The sequence below is a fragment of the Ranitomeya imitator genome, chromosome 2, assembly GCF_032444005.1.
Source record: "Ranitomeya imitator isolate aRanImi1 chromosome 2, aRanImi1.pri, whole genome shotgun sequence".
Lineage (NCBI taxonomy): Eukaryota > Metazoa > Chordata > Amphibia > Anura > Dendrobatidae > Ranitomeya > Ranitomeya imitator.
In genome coordinates, this window is record NC_091283.1 from 111925310 (window position 1) to 111941624 (window position 16315).

The window sequence follows — 16315 nt, forward strand, 5'->3', positions numbered from 1 at the left end:
TTTTTTTGCTAGGAAGTTATAAGGGTTAAAATTTGACCAGCGATTTCTCATTTTTACAACGAAATTTACAAAACCATTTTTTTTAGGGACCACCTCACATTTGAAGTCAGTTTGAGGGGTCTATATGGCTGAAAATACCCAAAAGTGACACCATTCTAAAAAATGCACCCCTCAAGGTACTCAAAACCACATTCAAGAAGTTTATTAACCCTTCAGGTACTTCACAGCAGCAGAAGCAACATGGAAGGAAAAAATGAACATTTAACTTTTTAGTCACAAAAATTTTCTTTTAGCAACAATTTTTTTATTTTCCCAATGGTAAAAGGAGAAACTGAACCACGAAAGTTGTTGTCCAATTTGTCCTGAGTACACTGATACCTCATATGTTGGGGTAAACCACTGTTTGGGCGCACGGCAGGGCTTGGAAGGGAAGGAGCGCCATTTGACTTTTTGAATGAAAAATTGGCTCCACTCTTTAGCGGACACCATGTCACGTTTGGAGAGCCCCCGTGCGCCTAAAAATTGGAGCTCCCCCACAAGTGACCCCATTTTGGAAACTAGACTCCCCAAGGAACTTATCTAGATGCATAGTGAGCACTTTGAACCCCCAGGTGCTTCACAAATTGATCCGTAAAAATGAAAAAGTACTTTTTTTTCACAAAAAAATTCTTTTAGCCTCAATTTTTTCATTTTCACATGGGCAACAGGATAAAATGGATCCTAACATTTGTTGGGCAATTTCTCCTGAGTACACCAATACCTCACATGTGGGGGTAAACCACTGTTTGGACACATGGTAAGGCTCGGAAGGGAAGGAGCGCCATTTGACTTTTTGAATGAAAAATTATCTCCATCGTTAGCGGACACCATGTCGCGTTTGGAGAGCCCCTGTGTGCCTAAACATTGGAGCTCCCCCACAAGTGACCCCATTTTGGAAACTTGACCCCCCAAGGAACTTATCTAGATGCCTTGTGAGCACTTTAAACCCCCAGGTGCTTCACAAATTGATCTGTAAAAATGAAAAAGTACTTTTTTTTCACAAAAAAATTCTTTTCGCCTCAATTTTTTCATTTTCACATGGGCAATAGGATAAAATGGATCATAAAATTTGTTGGGCAATTTCTCCCGAGTACGCCGATACCTCATATGTGGGGGTAAACCACTGTTTGGGCACTCGGCAGGGCTCGGAAGGGAAGGCGCGCCATTTGACTTTTTGAATGGAAAATTAGCTCCAATTGTTAGCGGACACCATGTCGCGTTTGGAGAGCCCCTGTGTGCCTAAACATTGGAGCTCCCCCACAAGTGACCCCATTTTGGAAACTAGACCCCCCAAGGAACTTATCTAGATGCATATTGAGCACTTTAAACCCCCAGGTGCTTCACAGAAGTTTATAACGCAGATCCATGAAAATAAAAAATAATTTTTCTTTCCTCAAAAATGATTTTTTAGCCTGGAATTTCCTATTTTGCCAAGGGTAATAGGAGAAATTTGACCCCAAAAGTTGTTGTCCAGTTTCTTCTGAGTACGCTGATACCCCATATGTGGGGGTAAACCACTGTTTGGGCACATGCCGGGGCTCGGAAGTGAAGTAGTGATGTTTTGAAATGCAGACTTTGATGGAATGCTCTGTGCGCGTCACGTTGCGTTTGCAGAGCCCCTGATGTGGCTAAACAGTAGAAACCCCCCACAAGTGACCCCATTTTGGAAACTAGACCCCGAAAGGAACTTATCTAGATGTGTGGTGAGGACTTTGAACCCCCAAGTGCTTCACAGAAGTTTATAACGCAGAGCCATGAAAATAAAAAATAAAAATTATTTTCTCAAAAATGATCTTTTAGCCTGCAATTTTTTATTTTCCCAAGGGTAACAGGAGAAATTTCACCCCAAAAGTTGTTGTCCAGTTTCTCCTGAGTACGCTGATACCCCATGTGTGGGGGTAAACCACTGTTTGGGCACACGCCGGGGCTCGGAAGTGAAGTAGTGACGTTTTGAAATGCAGACTTTGATGGAATGGTCTGTGGGCGTCACGTTGCGTTTGCAGAGCCCCTGGTGTGCCTAAACAGTAGAAACCCCCCATAAGTAACCCCATTTTAGAAACTAGACCCCCCAAGGAACTTATCTAGATATGTGGTGAGCACTTTGAACCCCCAAGTGCTTCACAGATGTTTACAACGCAGAACCGTGAAAATAAAAAATCATTTTTCTTTCCTCAAAAATGATGTTTTAGCAAGCATTTTTTTATTTTCACAAGGGTGACAGGAGAAATTGGACCCCAGTAATTGTTGCGCAGTTTATCCTGAGTATGCTGGTACCCCATATGTGGGGGTAAACCACTGTTTGGGCACACGTCGGGGCTCGGAATTGAGGGAGCACCATTTGACTTTTTGAATACAAGATTGGCTGGAATCAATGGTGGCGCCATGTTGCGTTTGGAGACCCCTGATGTGCCTAAACAGTGGTAACCCCTCAATTCTAACTCCAACACTAACCCCAACAGACCCCTAACCCTAATCCCAACTGTAGCCATAACCCTAATCACAACCCTAACCACAACCCTAATTCCAACCCTAACCCTAAGGCTATGTGCCCACGTTGCGGATTCGTGTGAGATTTTTCAGCATCATTTTTGAAAAATCCGCGGGTAAAAGACACTGCCTTTTACCTGCGGATTTTCCGCGGATTTCCAGTGCTTTTTGTGCGGATTTCATCTGCGGATTCCGCACGGTATTTTCTGCACCATGGGCACAGCGGATTTGGTTTTCCATAGGTTTACTTGGTACTGTAAACCTGATGGAACACTGCTGCGAACCCGCAGTGGCCAATCCGCTGCGGATCCGCAGCCAAATCCGCACCGTGTGCACATGGCCTAATTCTAAAGGTATGTGCACACGCTGCGGAAAACGCTGCGGATCCGCAGTAGTTTCCCATGAGTTTACAGTTCAATGTAAACCTATAGGAAACAAAAATCGCTGTACTCATGCTGCAGAAAAACTGCACGGAAACGCAGCGGTTTACATTCCGCAGCATGTCTCTTCTTTCTGCGGATTCCGCAGCGGTTTTACAACTACTCCAATAGAAAACCGCAGTTGTAAAACCGCAGTGAAATGCGCAGAAAAAACATGGTAAATCCGCCATAAATCCGCAGCGATTTAGCACTGCGGATTTATCAAATCCGCAGCGGAAAATTCCGCAGAGGACCAGAATACGTGTGCACATACCAAAACCCTAACCCTAGCCCTAACCGTAGCTCTAACCCTAACCCTTGCCCTAACCCTAGCCCTAACCCTAGCCCTAACCCTAACCCTAGCTCTAACCCCAACCTTAGCCCTAACCCTAACCCTAGCCCTAACCCTAACCCTACCCCTAGCCCTAGCCCTAACTCTAACCCTAGCCCTAACCCTAGCCCTAACCCTACCCCTAACCCTACCCCTAACCCTATTCTAACATTAGTGGAAAAAAAAAATTCTATATTTTTTTATTGTCCCTACCTATGGGGGTGACAAAGGGGGGGGGTCATTTATCATTTTTTTATTTTGATCACTGGGATAGATTATATCTCAGTGATCAAAATGCACTTTGAACGAATCTGATTCTGCGCATGCGCCCGCCATTTTGGAAGATGGCGGCACCCAGGGAGAAGACGGACGGACCCCGGCAGGATCGGTAAGTATGATGGGGTGGGGGGGAGCACGGGGGGGGGGGATCGGAGCATGGGGGGGTGGATTGGAACGTGGGAGGGGTGGAACGGAGCATGGGGGGGTGGAATGGAGCACGGGGGGGTGGAACGGAGCACGGGGGTGTAGAACGGAGCACGGGTGGTGGATCGGAGTGTGGGGGGGGGTGATTGGAGCACGGGGGGGTGATTGGAGCACAGGGGTGAGCGGACAAGAGCACGGGGGGGAGCGGAGCACAGGACGGAGGGGAGCGGGGCAGTGTACCGGGCAGATCGGAGGGCTGGGGGGGCGATCGGTGGGGTGGGGGCACATTAGTATTTCCAGCCGTGGCCGATGATATTGCAGCATCGGCCATGGCTGGATTGTAATATTTCACCCGTTATAATAGGTGAAATATTACAAATCGCTCTGATTGGCAGTTTCACTTTCAACAGCCAATCAGAGCGATCGTAGCCACGGGGGGGGGGGTGAAGCCACCCCCCTGGGCTAAACTACCACTCCCCCTGTCCCTGCAGATCGGGTGAAATGGGAGTTAACCCTTTCACCCGATCTGCAGGGACGCGATCTTTCCATGACGCCACATAGGCGTCATGGGTCGGATTGGCACCGACTTTCATGAAGCCTACGTGGCGTCATGGGTCGGGAAGGGGTTAAAGCGTGCTTGAATAGGTCGGGACTAGGTATCAGTCTGATCGTCTGGCGAAGTGCATTCCAGAGAGCTGGCGCAGCACGAGAGAAGTCTATGCCCATCTGTCTGTGCCTATGCAGCATGAAGAGTAAAAAGATCTAATGTTAAAAATAATAAAAAAAATAAAAAATAGTTATATACTCACCCTCCGTTGGCCCCCGGATGAAAGCGGTTACCGACGCTCCTCGCGACGCCCCGGTGACCGCTCCATGCATTGCGGTCTCGCGAGATTATGACGTGTGGTCTGCGAGACCGGTAGGTCATCATCTCGCGAGACCGCAATGCACTCTTCAGACCGGAGCGCGCGAGGAGCGTCGGTAACCGCTTCGATCCGGGGGCCAACGGACGGTGAGTATATCATTATTTTTTTAATTCTTTTTTTTAACAGGGATATGGTGCCCACATTGCTATAGACTGCGTGGGCTGTGCAATATACTACGTGGGCTGGGCAATATACAACGTGGGCTGCGCAATGTACTGCATGGGCTGCGCAATGTACTGCGTGGGCTGTGCTATTCACTACGCATACATATTCTAGAATACCCGATGCGTTAGAATTGGGCTACCATCTAGTATGAGTATAACCAGAAACAACAATCATATCTACCTGCAGCAGACTCAGCGTCCCACCTCACCGCAACACACGTTTCGCAACCAGCTTCTTCCGAGGACTCCACAAAATATTGATTTCTGAACTAAAGACATTAGTATTGTTGTTTCTAAATGATTATGAACTTGTTTTCTTTGCATTATTTGAGGTCTGAAAGCACTGTTTTTTTATTTTGACCATGTCTCCTTTTCAGAAAAAGCAAAAATACAAAATGTATTGCTTGGAAATTCAGAGACATGTCAGAAGTTTATAGAATAAAAGAACAATTTACAGTTTACTCAAAAATATACCTATAGAGAGAAAAATATGACAAACAACACTTTGCAGTGGTCTCTTAATTTTTGCCCTAGCTGTATGTATATGCCTAGGGCTATAGCCAAAAATACAAGAAGGCCTATTCACAAAAAAAGGATATTTAATCAGTACAGAAAAAAGGGGGTTGCTCAAGGTTGAAAACTCATACTGAGTACACAATAAAGGCGACTCGCCAAAGCAGGAGGGGATGAAACATAGCAAATGACATTTATGTCAAATTATTATTATGTAACACAGTGCCTAGAAAGTATATAGGAGGTATATTATTGTATAGACACAAAGTAAACATGCCAAAAAGAGTAATTTGGCAGTAACTGCCTATGGAACAGTAATATATTATGATATACATGATATCATAGAAGGTAAACACAGACCAGTAAATAAATAAAATTGACATCACCATTAAATAATTTAAAATTGACATCACCATATAAAACCTGTATTCATTTCCTCCTGCTGGAATGGTGCCTTCTCATTAATATTGCAGTTGTCTATCCAGTCTAGCTTTGCGCACAGATATACAGGCTTGGACTGGCCCACTGGAGAGCAGGTGAATCTCATGGTGGGCCCCTGTGCAGTAGTGTGCACCTCACAACCCTCTATGAGCAGTGATTGGCACAATACACTTGTTTTAGAGTCGAGATACAAGAGCAGATTCTCAACATTCATTTAATAAAATACCTAATTTATTACTACATGAAAGCACAAGAACATTTGTGAATAAGGATAATGTAATAATATTTGTGTGCAGCTCAACAATGGTCCACGAGAGGATTGGAGGGGGAAAGGAGTGAAGTCCAGCACTGCCGTCCAGATGATTAAAAGTTCATTTTATTGAAAATTTCATTTAAGAAGAAAACCCCATTAAACATTTTAATGGGGTCTTCTTTTTAAAATAAATTTTCAATAAAATGAACTTTTAATCAACTGGACGGCAGTGTTTGACTTTCACTCCATCCCCCTTGCAGTCTTATGTTTGGCTGCAATCACCAGCAGGATCGGCATGCTCCAAATATCTCCAACCAAGACCTACAATTGCAATGGTGTGGTGAGCCAATTTCTACCTTTTTCTTTCTTTCCAATGGCCCACCAGAGTCATTGTTGCTGATCTGTGCACTGATCTGGTCATTTCTCGCCACCCCCCAAAATGCCTTTGAGGAAACTAACGTTGCCATTCAAAGCTCAAAACATCCTCATTTATTCTGAGTTGTCAATATATTGTTATGAAAATGTTATGCAAAATATGTAAACACTTTATTGTGCAAATGATGGTAAAATAGGTTTCACTAAAAAAGAAAGCTCATTGTGAATATGTATTTATGCATATATACACAAAAATGCAAAGGAAATGTTTAAAACATGGAAGAAAGATGAGTTGAAAATGTAAATATTTGTAATTTTCTTATTTTCTTTTAAGTACAAATATTGTATCTGTTTTAATGATATTCTTGTGCATACATTTGAGTTTTATTTATTTTTATTATGCCGGAATATTTCCTAATTTGTACACCAAAACAGTGGTTTCTTATTTTTTTTCTCATTTTACAGGCAATGTGATAATTCTTATGAATAAAATGAGGGTCTTGAAGGCTGGTGTGCAGTGATCAGATAGGGATATGATTATATTCATTTCTCTTGTGACACCTTTGTTCTCTACATGATTTTCATTCGGCTAGGAACTCGGACTGACAAATACCGTCTAGTTTTGTTCTTTTTCAAAATCTTGTACAGTACATTATCCTTGTTTCTTTAAATCTTTGAAGCTTGGTTCATATTGAAAACTGCAATTTTAGAAGGATCTGATATTTCAGATGCAATGATAAACATTTGACAAAAACGTTCCTGTTTGTCACATTAAATGTTTCTGATTATTTAGCATTAGGATTCTTAGGAATCATTTTTTAACTGTTAATGAATATATTTAACCCCTTAACATACTGTATACAGCGGGTGAAGTATTGAACGTCATTAATTTTCTAGGTAAATATATGTTTAACCCCTTAGTGACAGAGCCAATTTGGTACTTAATGACCGAGCCAATTTTTGCAATTCTGACCACTGTCACTTTATGGCCGGCTTCACACTCAGCGTATGAAAATACGGTCCGTATATTACGGCCGTAATATGCTGAAATGTCTCGAAAATAGTGGTCCGTAGCTCCTCCGTAGGCAGGGTGTGTCAGCGTTTTTTGCGCATGGCATCCTCCGTATGTAATCCGTATGTCATCCGTACTGCGTGGTTTTCTCGCAGGCTTGCAAAACCAACATACCGCTATAGAAATGATCCATGTGTCCCAAAAAGAAAAAAATATATATATATACTGTCTATATATATATATATATATCTCATATAAGAAGAAAGGAGCGCACTACCTGGACGTTAGATGCGGGTGAACTTTATTCCAAAAGCATAAAAAACGTTTTTTATGCTTTTGGAATAAAGTTCACCCGCATCTAACGTCCAGGTAGTGCGCTCCTTTCTTCTTATATGAGATTCATCGTGGCTGTTTTCCAGTGGAGTTTCGCACCCAGGACTGGGCTTCGCCTTCAAGACACAGGTGAGCGGTTCCCACAGTATCATTGGCGGTGGTGCCGCCCGGCTGTTTTCTTTTTTGGTTGCATATATATATATATATATATATATGTCATTAGACACATATATGTATATATATTAATATTTTTTCCAGCGCTATACAGCTTGAAAGCCGGTAATTCAATTACCGGCTTTTTCTTTCTCCTTCCTAAAACCCGACATGATTTGAGACATGGTTTACATACAGTAAACCATGTCTTCTCTCCATTTTTTTTGCAGATTCCACACTACTAATGTCAGTAGTGTGTATCTGCAAAATTTGGCCGTTCTAGCTCTTAAAATAAAGGGTTAAATGGCGGAAAAAATTGGCGTGGGCTCCCGCGCAATTTTCTCCGCCAGAGTAGTAAAGCCAGTGACTGAGGGCAGATATTAATAGCCTGGAGAGGGTCCACGGTTATTGGCCCCCCCCCCTGGCTAAAAATATCTGCCCCCAGCCACCCCAGAACAGGCACATCTGGAAGATGCGCCTATTCTGGCACTTGGCCACTCTCTTCCCATTCCCGTGTAGCGGTGGGATATGGGGTAATGAAGGGTTAATGCCACCTTGCTATTGTAAGGTGACATTAAGCCTAATTAATAATGGAGAGGCGTCAATTATGACACCTATCCATTATTAATCCAATTGAATGAAAGGGTTAAATAAAACACAAACACATTATTTAAAATTATTTTAATGAAATAAAAACAATGGTTGTTGGAGTATTTTATTCTACGCCCAATCCAGTCACTGAAGACCCTCGTTCTGTGAAAGAAAAAACATAATAAACCAACAATATACTTACCCTCCGCAGATCTGTAACGTCCAACGATGTAAATCCTTCTGAAGGGGTTAAAACATTTTGCAGCAAGGAGCTTTGCTAATGCAGGCTGCTCCTCGCTGCAAAACCCCGGGGAATGAGTCTAAATATAGATCAATGAGCTATATTTAGCTTCATTTGCGGTGAGGCGCCCTCTGCTGGATGTTCATAGATCGTGGGAAATTTCCTAGAAAGCTCCCAGGCTTTCTAGGCAAGTTCCCACGATGTATAAACAGCCAGCAGAGGGCGCCTCACCGCAAATGAAGCTAAATATAGCTCATTGATCTATATTTAGACTCATTCCCCGGGGTTTTGCAGCGAGGAGCAGCCTGCATTAGCAAAGCTCCTTGCTGCAAAATGTTTTAACCCCTTCAGAAGGATTTACATCGTTAGACGTTACAGATCTGCGGAGGGTAAGTATATTGTTGGTTTATTATGTTTTTTCTTTCACAGAACGAGGGTCTTCAGTGACTGGATTGGGCGTAGAATAAAATACTCCAACAACCATTGTTTTTATTTCATTAAAATAATTTTAAATAATGTGTTTGTGTTTTATTTAACCCTTTCATTCAATTGGATTAATAATGGATAGGTGTCATAATTGACGCCTCTCCATTATTAATTAGGCTTACTGTCACCTTACAATAGCAAGGTGGCATTAACCCTTCATTACCCCATATCCCACCGCTACACGGGAATGGGAAGAGAGTGGCCAAGTGCCAGAATAGGCGCATCTTCCAGATGTGCCTGTTCTGGGGTGGCTGGGGGCAGATATTTTTAGCCAGGGGGGGGCCAATAACCGTGGACCCTCTCAAGGCTATTAATATCTGCCCTCAGTCACTGGCTTTACTACTCTGGCGGAGAAAATTGCGCGGGAGCCCACGCCAATTTTTTCCGCCATTTAACCCTTTATTTTAAGAGCTAGAACGGCCAAATTTTGCAGATACACACTACTGACAATAGTAGTGTGGAATCTGCAAAAAAAATGGAGAGAAGACATGGTTTACTGTATGTAAACCATGTCTCAAATCATGTCGGGTTTTAGGAAGGAGAAAGAAAAAACAGGTAATTGAATTACCGGCTTTCAAGCTGTATAGCGCTGGAATAAATATTAATATATATACATATATGTGTCTCACTGACATATATATATATATATACCTATTCTATGTGTACACATTTATTCTACCTATTCTACTGTAAGCTGTCAGTGTGATTTTACTGTACACCGCACTGAATTACCGGCTTTTCTCTCTAACAGCGCTGCGTATTTCTCGCAAGTCACACTGCTTGTCCGTTTGAAATCCGTATTTTTCACGCTTCCATAGACTTTCATTGGCGTATTTCTTGCGCAGTACGGTGACAAACGCAGCATGCTGCGATTTTGTACGGCCGTAGAAAGCCGTATAATACTGATCAGTAAAATACGGCAGATAGGAGCAGGGGCATAGAGAATAATTGTGCCGTATTTTTTGCGAGTTTTATGGACGTAGTTTCTGCGCTCTTACGTCCGTAAAACTCGCAAGTGTGAAGCCGGCCTATGAGGTTATAACTCTGGAACGCTTCAACGGATCCCGCTGATTCTGAGACTGTTTTTTCATGACATATTGTACTTCATGTTAGTGGTAACATTTCTTCGATATTACTTGCGATTATTTATGAAAAAAACGGAAATATGGCGAAAATTTTTAAAATTTTGCAATTTTCAAACTTTGTATTTTTATGCCCTTAAATCAGAGAGCTATGTCACAAAAAGTAGTTAATAAATAACATTTCCCACATGTCTACTTTCCATCAGCACAATTTTGGAAACAAAATTTTATTTTGTTAGGGAGTTATAAGGGTTAAAAGTTGACCAGCAATTTCTCATTTTAACAACACCATTTTTTTTTAGGGACCACATCACATTTGAAGTCATTTTGAGGGGTCTATATGATAGAAAATAACGAAGTGTGACACCATTCTAAAAACTACACCCCTCAAGGTTCTCAAAACCACATTCAAGAAGTTTATTAACCCTTTACGTGCTTCACAGGAACTGAAACAATGTGGAAGGAAAAAATGAGCATTTAACTTTTTTTTGCAAACATCTTAATTCAGAACCATTTTTTTTTATTTTCACATGTGTAAAAACAGAAATGTAACCATAAATTTTGTTATGCAATTTCTCCTGAATACGCCAATACCCCATATGTGGGGGTAAACCACTTTTTGGACGCACCGCAGAACTTAGAAGTGAAGGAGCGCCGTTTGACTTTTTCAATGCAGAATTGGCTGGAATTGAGATGGGACGCCATGTCACGTTTAGAGAGCCCCTGATGTGCCTAAACAGTGGAAACTCCCCACAAGTGACACCATTTTGGAAACTAGACCCCTTAAGGAACTTATCTAGATGTGTGGTGAGCACTTTGAACCCCCAAGTGCTTCACAGAAGTTTATAACGTAGAGCCGTGAAAATAAAAAATCGCTTTTGTTTACACAAAAATAATTTTTTCGCCCACAAATTCTTATTTTCACAAGGGTAACAGGAGAAATTAGACCACAAAAGTTGTTGTGCGATTTCTTCTGAATACGTCGATACCCCATATGTGAGGGTAAACCACTGTTTGGGTGCACCGCAGAGCTTGGAAGTGAAGGAGTGCCGTTTTACTTTTTCAATGTAGAATTGGCTGGAATTGAGATTGGACGCCATGTCGCGTTTGGAGAGCCCCTGATGTGCCTAAACAGTGGAAACCCCCCGCAAGTGACCCCATTTTGGAAACTAAACCCCCCATGGAACTTATCTAAATGTGTGGTGAGAACTTTGAATGCCCAAGTGCTTCACAGAAGTTTATAATGCAGAGTCGTGAAAATAAAAAATATTTTTTTTTTCCACAAAAAAGATTTTTTAGCCCCCAAGTTTTTATTTTCACAAGTCTAACAAGAAAAATTGGACCCCAAAAGTTGTTGTCCAATTTGTCCTGAGTATGCTGGTACCCCATATGTGGGGGTAAACCACTGTTTAGGCGCACGGCAGAGCTCGGAAGGAAGGAGCGCCGTTTTGGAATGCAGACTTTGATAGAATGGTCTGCGAGCATTATGTTGCGTTTGCAGAGCCCCTGATGTACCTAACCAGTAGAAACCCTCCACAAGTGACCCCATTTTGGAAACTAGACCCCCCAAGGAACTTATCTAGATGTGTGGTGAGAACTTTGAATGCCCAAGTGCTTCACAGAAGTTTAGAATGCAGAGTCGTGAAAATAAAAAATATTTTTTTTTTCCACAAAAAGGATATTGTAGCCCCCAAGTTTTTATTTTCACAAGGGTAACAGGAGAAATTGGACTGCAATAGTTTTTGTCCAATTTATTCCGAGTACGCTGATGTGCCATATGTGGGGGTAAACCACTGTTTGGGCGCACGGCAGAGCTCGGAAGGGAAGGAGCGCCGTTTTGGAATGCAGACTTTGATAGAATGGTCTGTGGGCAATATGTTGCGATTGCAGAGCCTGATGTACCTAAACAGTAGTAACCCCCCACAAGTGACCCCATTTTGGAAACTAGACCCCCCAAGGAACTTATCTAGATGTGTGGTGAGAACTTTGAATGCCCAAGTGCTTCACAGAAGTTTAGAATGCAGAGTCATAAAAAAAAAAAAAAAAAAAAAAAATTTCCACAAAAAAGATTTTGTAGCCCCCAAGTTTTTATTTTCACAAGGGTAACAAGAGAAATTGGACCCCACACGTTGTTGTCCAATTTATCCCGAGTACGCTGATGCCCCATATGTGGGGGTAACCCACTTTTTGGGCGCACGGCAGAGCTCAGAAGGGAGGGAGCACCATTTGACTTTTTGAGCGCAAAATTGGCTGTCGTGTTTGGAGACCCCCTGATGTACCTAAACAGTGGAAACCCCCCAATTCTAGCTCCAACCCAACTCCAACACACCCCTAACCCTAATCCCAACTTGATCCATAATCCTAATCACTAACCCTAATCATAATCACAACCCTTATCCCAAAACAACCCTAATGTCAACCCTAACAATAACCCTAATCAAAACCCTAAATCCAACACACTCCTAATCCTAATCTCAACCCTAACCTCAAACCTAACCCTAATTCCAATACACCCCTAATCACAACTCTAACCTTAACCCTAATCCCAAACCTAACCCTAATCCCAAGCGTAACCCTAATGCCAACCCTAACCCTAATACCAACCCTAATCCAAACCCTAACCCTAATCCCAACTCTAACCCTAACTTTAGCCCCAACCCTAGCCCTAACTTTAGCCACAACCCTAACCCTAGCCCTAAGGCTACTTTCACACTTGCGTCTTTTGGCATCCGTCGCAATCCGTAGTTTTGGACAAGAAACGGATCCTGCAAATGTGCCCGCAGGATGCGTTTTTTGCCCATAGACTTGTATTGCCGACGGATCGTGACGGATGGCCACACGTCGCGTCCATCGTGCACTGGATCAGTTGTGTTTTGGCGAACCGTCGCCACAAAAAAAGTCCAATGAAACGTTTTTTTGTACGTCGCATCCGCCATTTCTGACCGCGCATGCGTGGCCGTAACTCCGCCCCCTCCTCCCCAGGACAGAGATTGGGCAGCGGCTGCGTTGAAAAACTACATCCGCTGCCCACGTTGTGCACAATTTTCACAACGTGCGTCGGTATGTTGGGCCGACGCATTGCGACGGCCCCGTACCGACGTAAGTGTGAAAGAAGCCTAACCCTAAATTTAGCCCCAACCCTAACCCTAAATTTAGCCCTAGCCCTAACCCTAGCCCTAACCCTACCCCTACCCCTACCCCTAACCCTAGCCCTAACCCTAGCCCTACCCCTAACCCTACCCCTAGCCCTAGCCCTAACCCTAGCCCTAACCCTAACCCTAATTTTAGCCCCAACTGCTGTTCTCCTGCCGGCCAGCAGATGGAGACAGATGGCGGGCGCACTGCGCATGCGCCCGCCATTTTCTTTTCCCCGGCAGCCAGGAGGAGCAGCAGGAGGATCCAGGGACACAGGTGAGTATGCTAGGGTCCCTGAATCCCCCTATTTCTCTGTCCTCTGATGTGCGATCACATCAGAGGACAGAGAATTACACTTTACTTTTTTTTTTGCGGTCGCCGGTAAACAGTTAATTACCGGCGATCGCAAAACAGGGGTCGGTAAAACCGACCCCGATCATGTTCTTTGGGGTCTCGGCTACCCCCGGCAGCCGAGACCCCAAAGATTCTCGCGGGGCCGGCCGGCGGGCGCACTGCGCATGCACCCGCCATTTTGAAGATGGCGGCGCCCACCGGGAGACACGAGGAGCATCGGGGGAGATAGGTAAGTATTGGGGGGCTACCTGGGACCCCTTTTCTCTGTCCTCCGATGTGCGATCACATCGGAGGACAGAGAAATTAAAAAGAGATCGCGTTTTTTGTTTTTTTTTTGCGATTGCCGGTAAACGGTTAATTACCGGCGATCGCAAATGCGGGGTTGGTAAAAAAAACCCCGAATCATGTTCTCTGGGGTCTCGGCTACCCCCGGCAGCCGAGACCCCGGAGAAAATCCGACTCTGGGGGGCGCTATTCACTTTTTCCACAGCGCCGTTAATTAACAGCGCTGTGGTTTAAGTACCCTTAGCGGCCGCTGTTAAAAGGCGTTTCGGCGGTCGCTAAGGGGTTAAAGGTGTTATGTTATTGACATGAAATTCTCATCAGATGTCGGTAACAACCCATCCAATCCGCACAGTCAAAAAAATCAAACCATAGATGTCCATAAATTAAGTTCAATACTTATTTTGCCTGCTGTATTCTATATAAACACATTAAGTATAGGGTCACACCATCATAGATTTTCTCATCCGAGAGAAATGGGTAGGTTATGCTAATGACACTCTGATGAAACTCTGGTCAAAGTTTCATCCAAGTGTCAGCATCGTGTGATCAGACTGTCTCAAATGTAAGAGTTGGAGCACACTATGAGAAGAAAATGGAGAAGAAAATATTTCTTATTCTTTGAATCCACGGAAATCCGGCTGCACACTTTTGTCATCCGAGTGTAGTTCAATGATTTCTATGCACACATAGACTTGAGTGGGTGAGTCTTGTCCGATTTACACTTCAAATCACAGCATGCTTTGATTTTTTTCTCACGCCAAACTGGTACTAGAAAAAAAAAAAATTAATCAGCACTGCCCCATTACATATCATTAGTCTCAGTGCTTTCTGCTAAAATACCACTCATATACCACTCGTCCGATTAATACGATGCTGTACGCGAGCCCTAACAAAAAACTAGGCTACTACTCTAATTGGTTGGATGAAGTGAAATATCTGATGCCATCTCTTAAACCTTTAGAAAATTAGTTCAATAGCAAAATCTCCATCTAGCAAATGAAGCTTTGACATTCAGTTGGTGACATGCAACATAATCATGAAAAATTAATTGCTAGCCACATATTCACGTGTGTCAGATTTGCTTCGGAAATTGTTTTCATTATTGAGAATCTGTCACCCCCAAAGTGCAAATGAAACTGCTTAAAAACATTAATATAGGTGAACTTTGCCCCATAAAATCATACCATGCATATATAATACTAAATACTATATTGGTGAAAAAAAAATAATTTGACATGTAAGGAAGGTGTTAGGGTTGGAAGAACGCACCGAGTAAATATATCAGTAGTAATAGGTGCATTCGCAATCCGGGGTCCACTGTGTAGGAGAGTAACCTGCTGCTAGAATTGGCGGAGCTATATGGCGGTATAAGCGAACTCTGTGCCCTGTTAACCTCACAGAGGATCACAGCTACCCAACTGAGCAAAAGCAAACAGTGGTCATGCAGTCAGCATAGCACACGAACAACTCCTCACCGGAGGTGCCGGTATTCTAGGGGCTCATTTCAGCCAGGCCCTGAATCCATACACACAAAACCTCCTCACTGGAGGTGCTGGTATTCTAGGGGCTTATTTCAGCCAACCCTGACAACATGCAGACATGACCACAAAGTAGCAAAGCTCATGACATAGGTTGATACTAGCACATGGCTGTGCGGCCATGCAAACCTTTTATAGCTGTAGCAGACAAGGACCTTACCTCCAATGAGAGATCCTCCCGTGGTCATGCTCATTGTGTGCAAAGCAGGACTTAGTCCCAGAAAAGCCTGTTCACCTCTGACTAGTACTGGCTACAAAAGCAGGACCTGGAAAGGCAGCAGTAACCCTTTGCACAGTATCAGGTTGAGTGAGACGCTGGGACCGACATCTCTGCTGAGCAGGCTCCACTGCGGCTGATATAGAATGGGAGACCGCAGCAGACATGGTTCGAGATTCCCTCTGTGCAGCGACGGGAACTTGACCCCTAACAGAAGATGGGGCATTTTGTTGAACCCTTGGCATGGCCTATGGCTTGGTTCACCATTACACCCTCTGATTTGCATACTACAGCTAGTCCCTTGTCTTAATTCATCTCTCTAGCTGGGAAGAGAGAGCACTATCAAAAATGAATCCTCGTTTCTGCGCTTGTTCACTGACATTGGTGGAGCACACTTGACATTGTCAGTGGATTCATGCACACACTGTGGCTGTGGGCATGCTTTGATGTATTGATACTGCCTGTTTGAGGCCACAGCTCGATAGACCCGGAGGTGTAGCGAGTGGCGTTGCATATG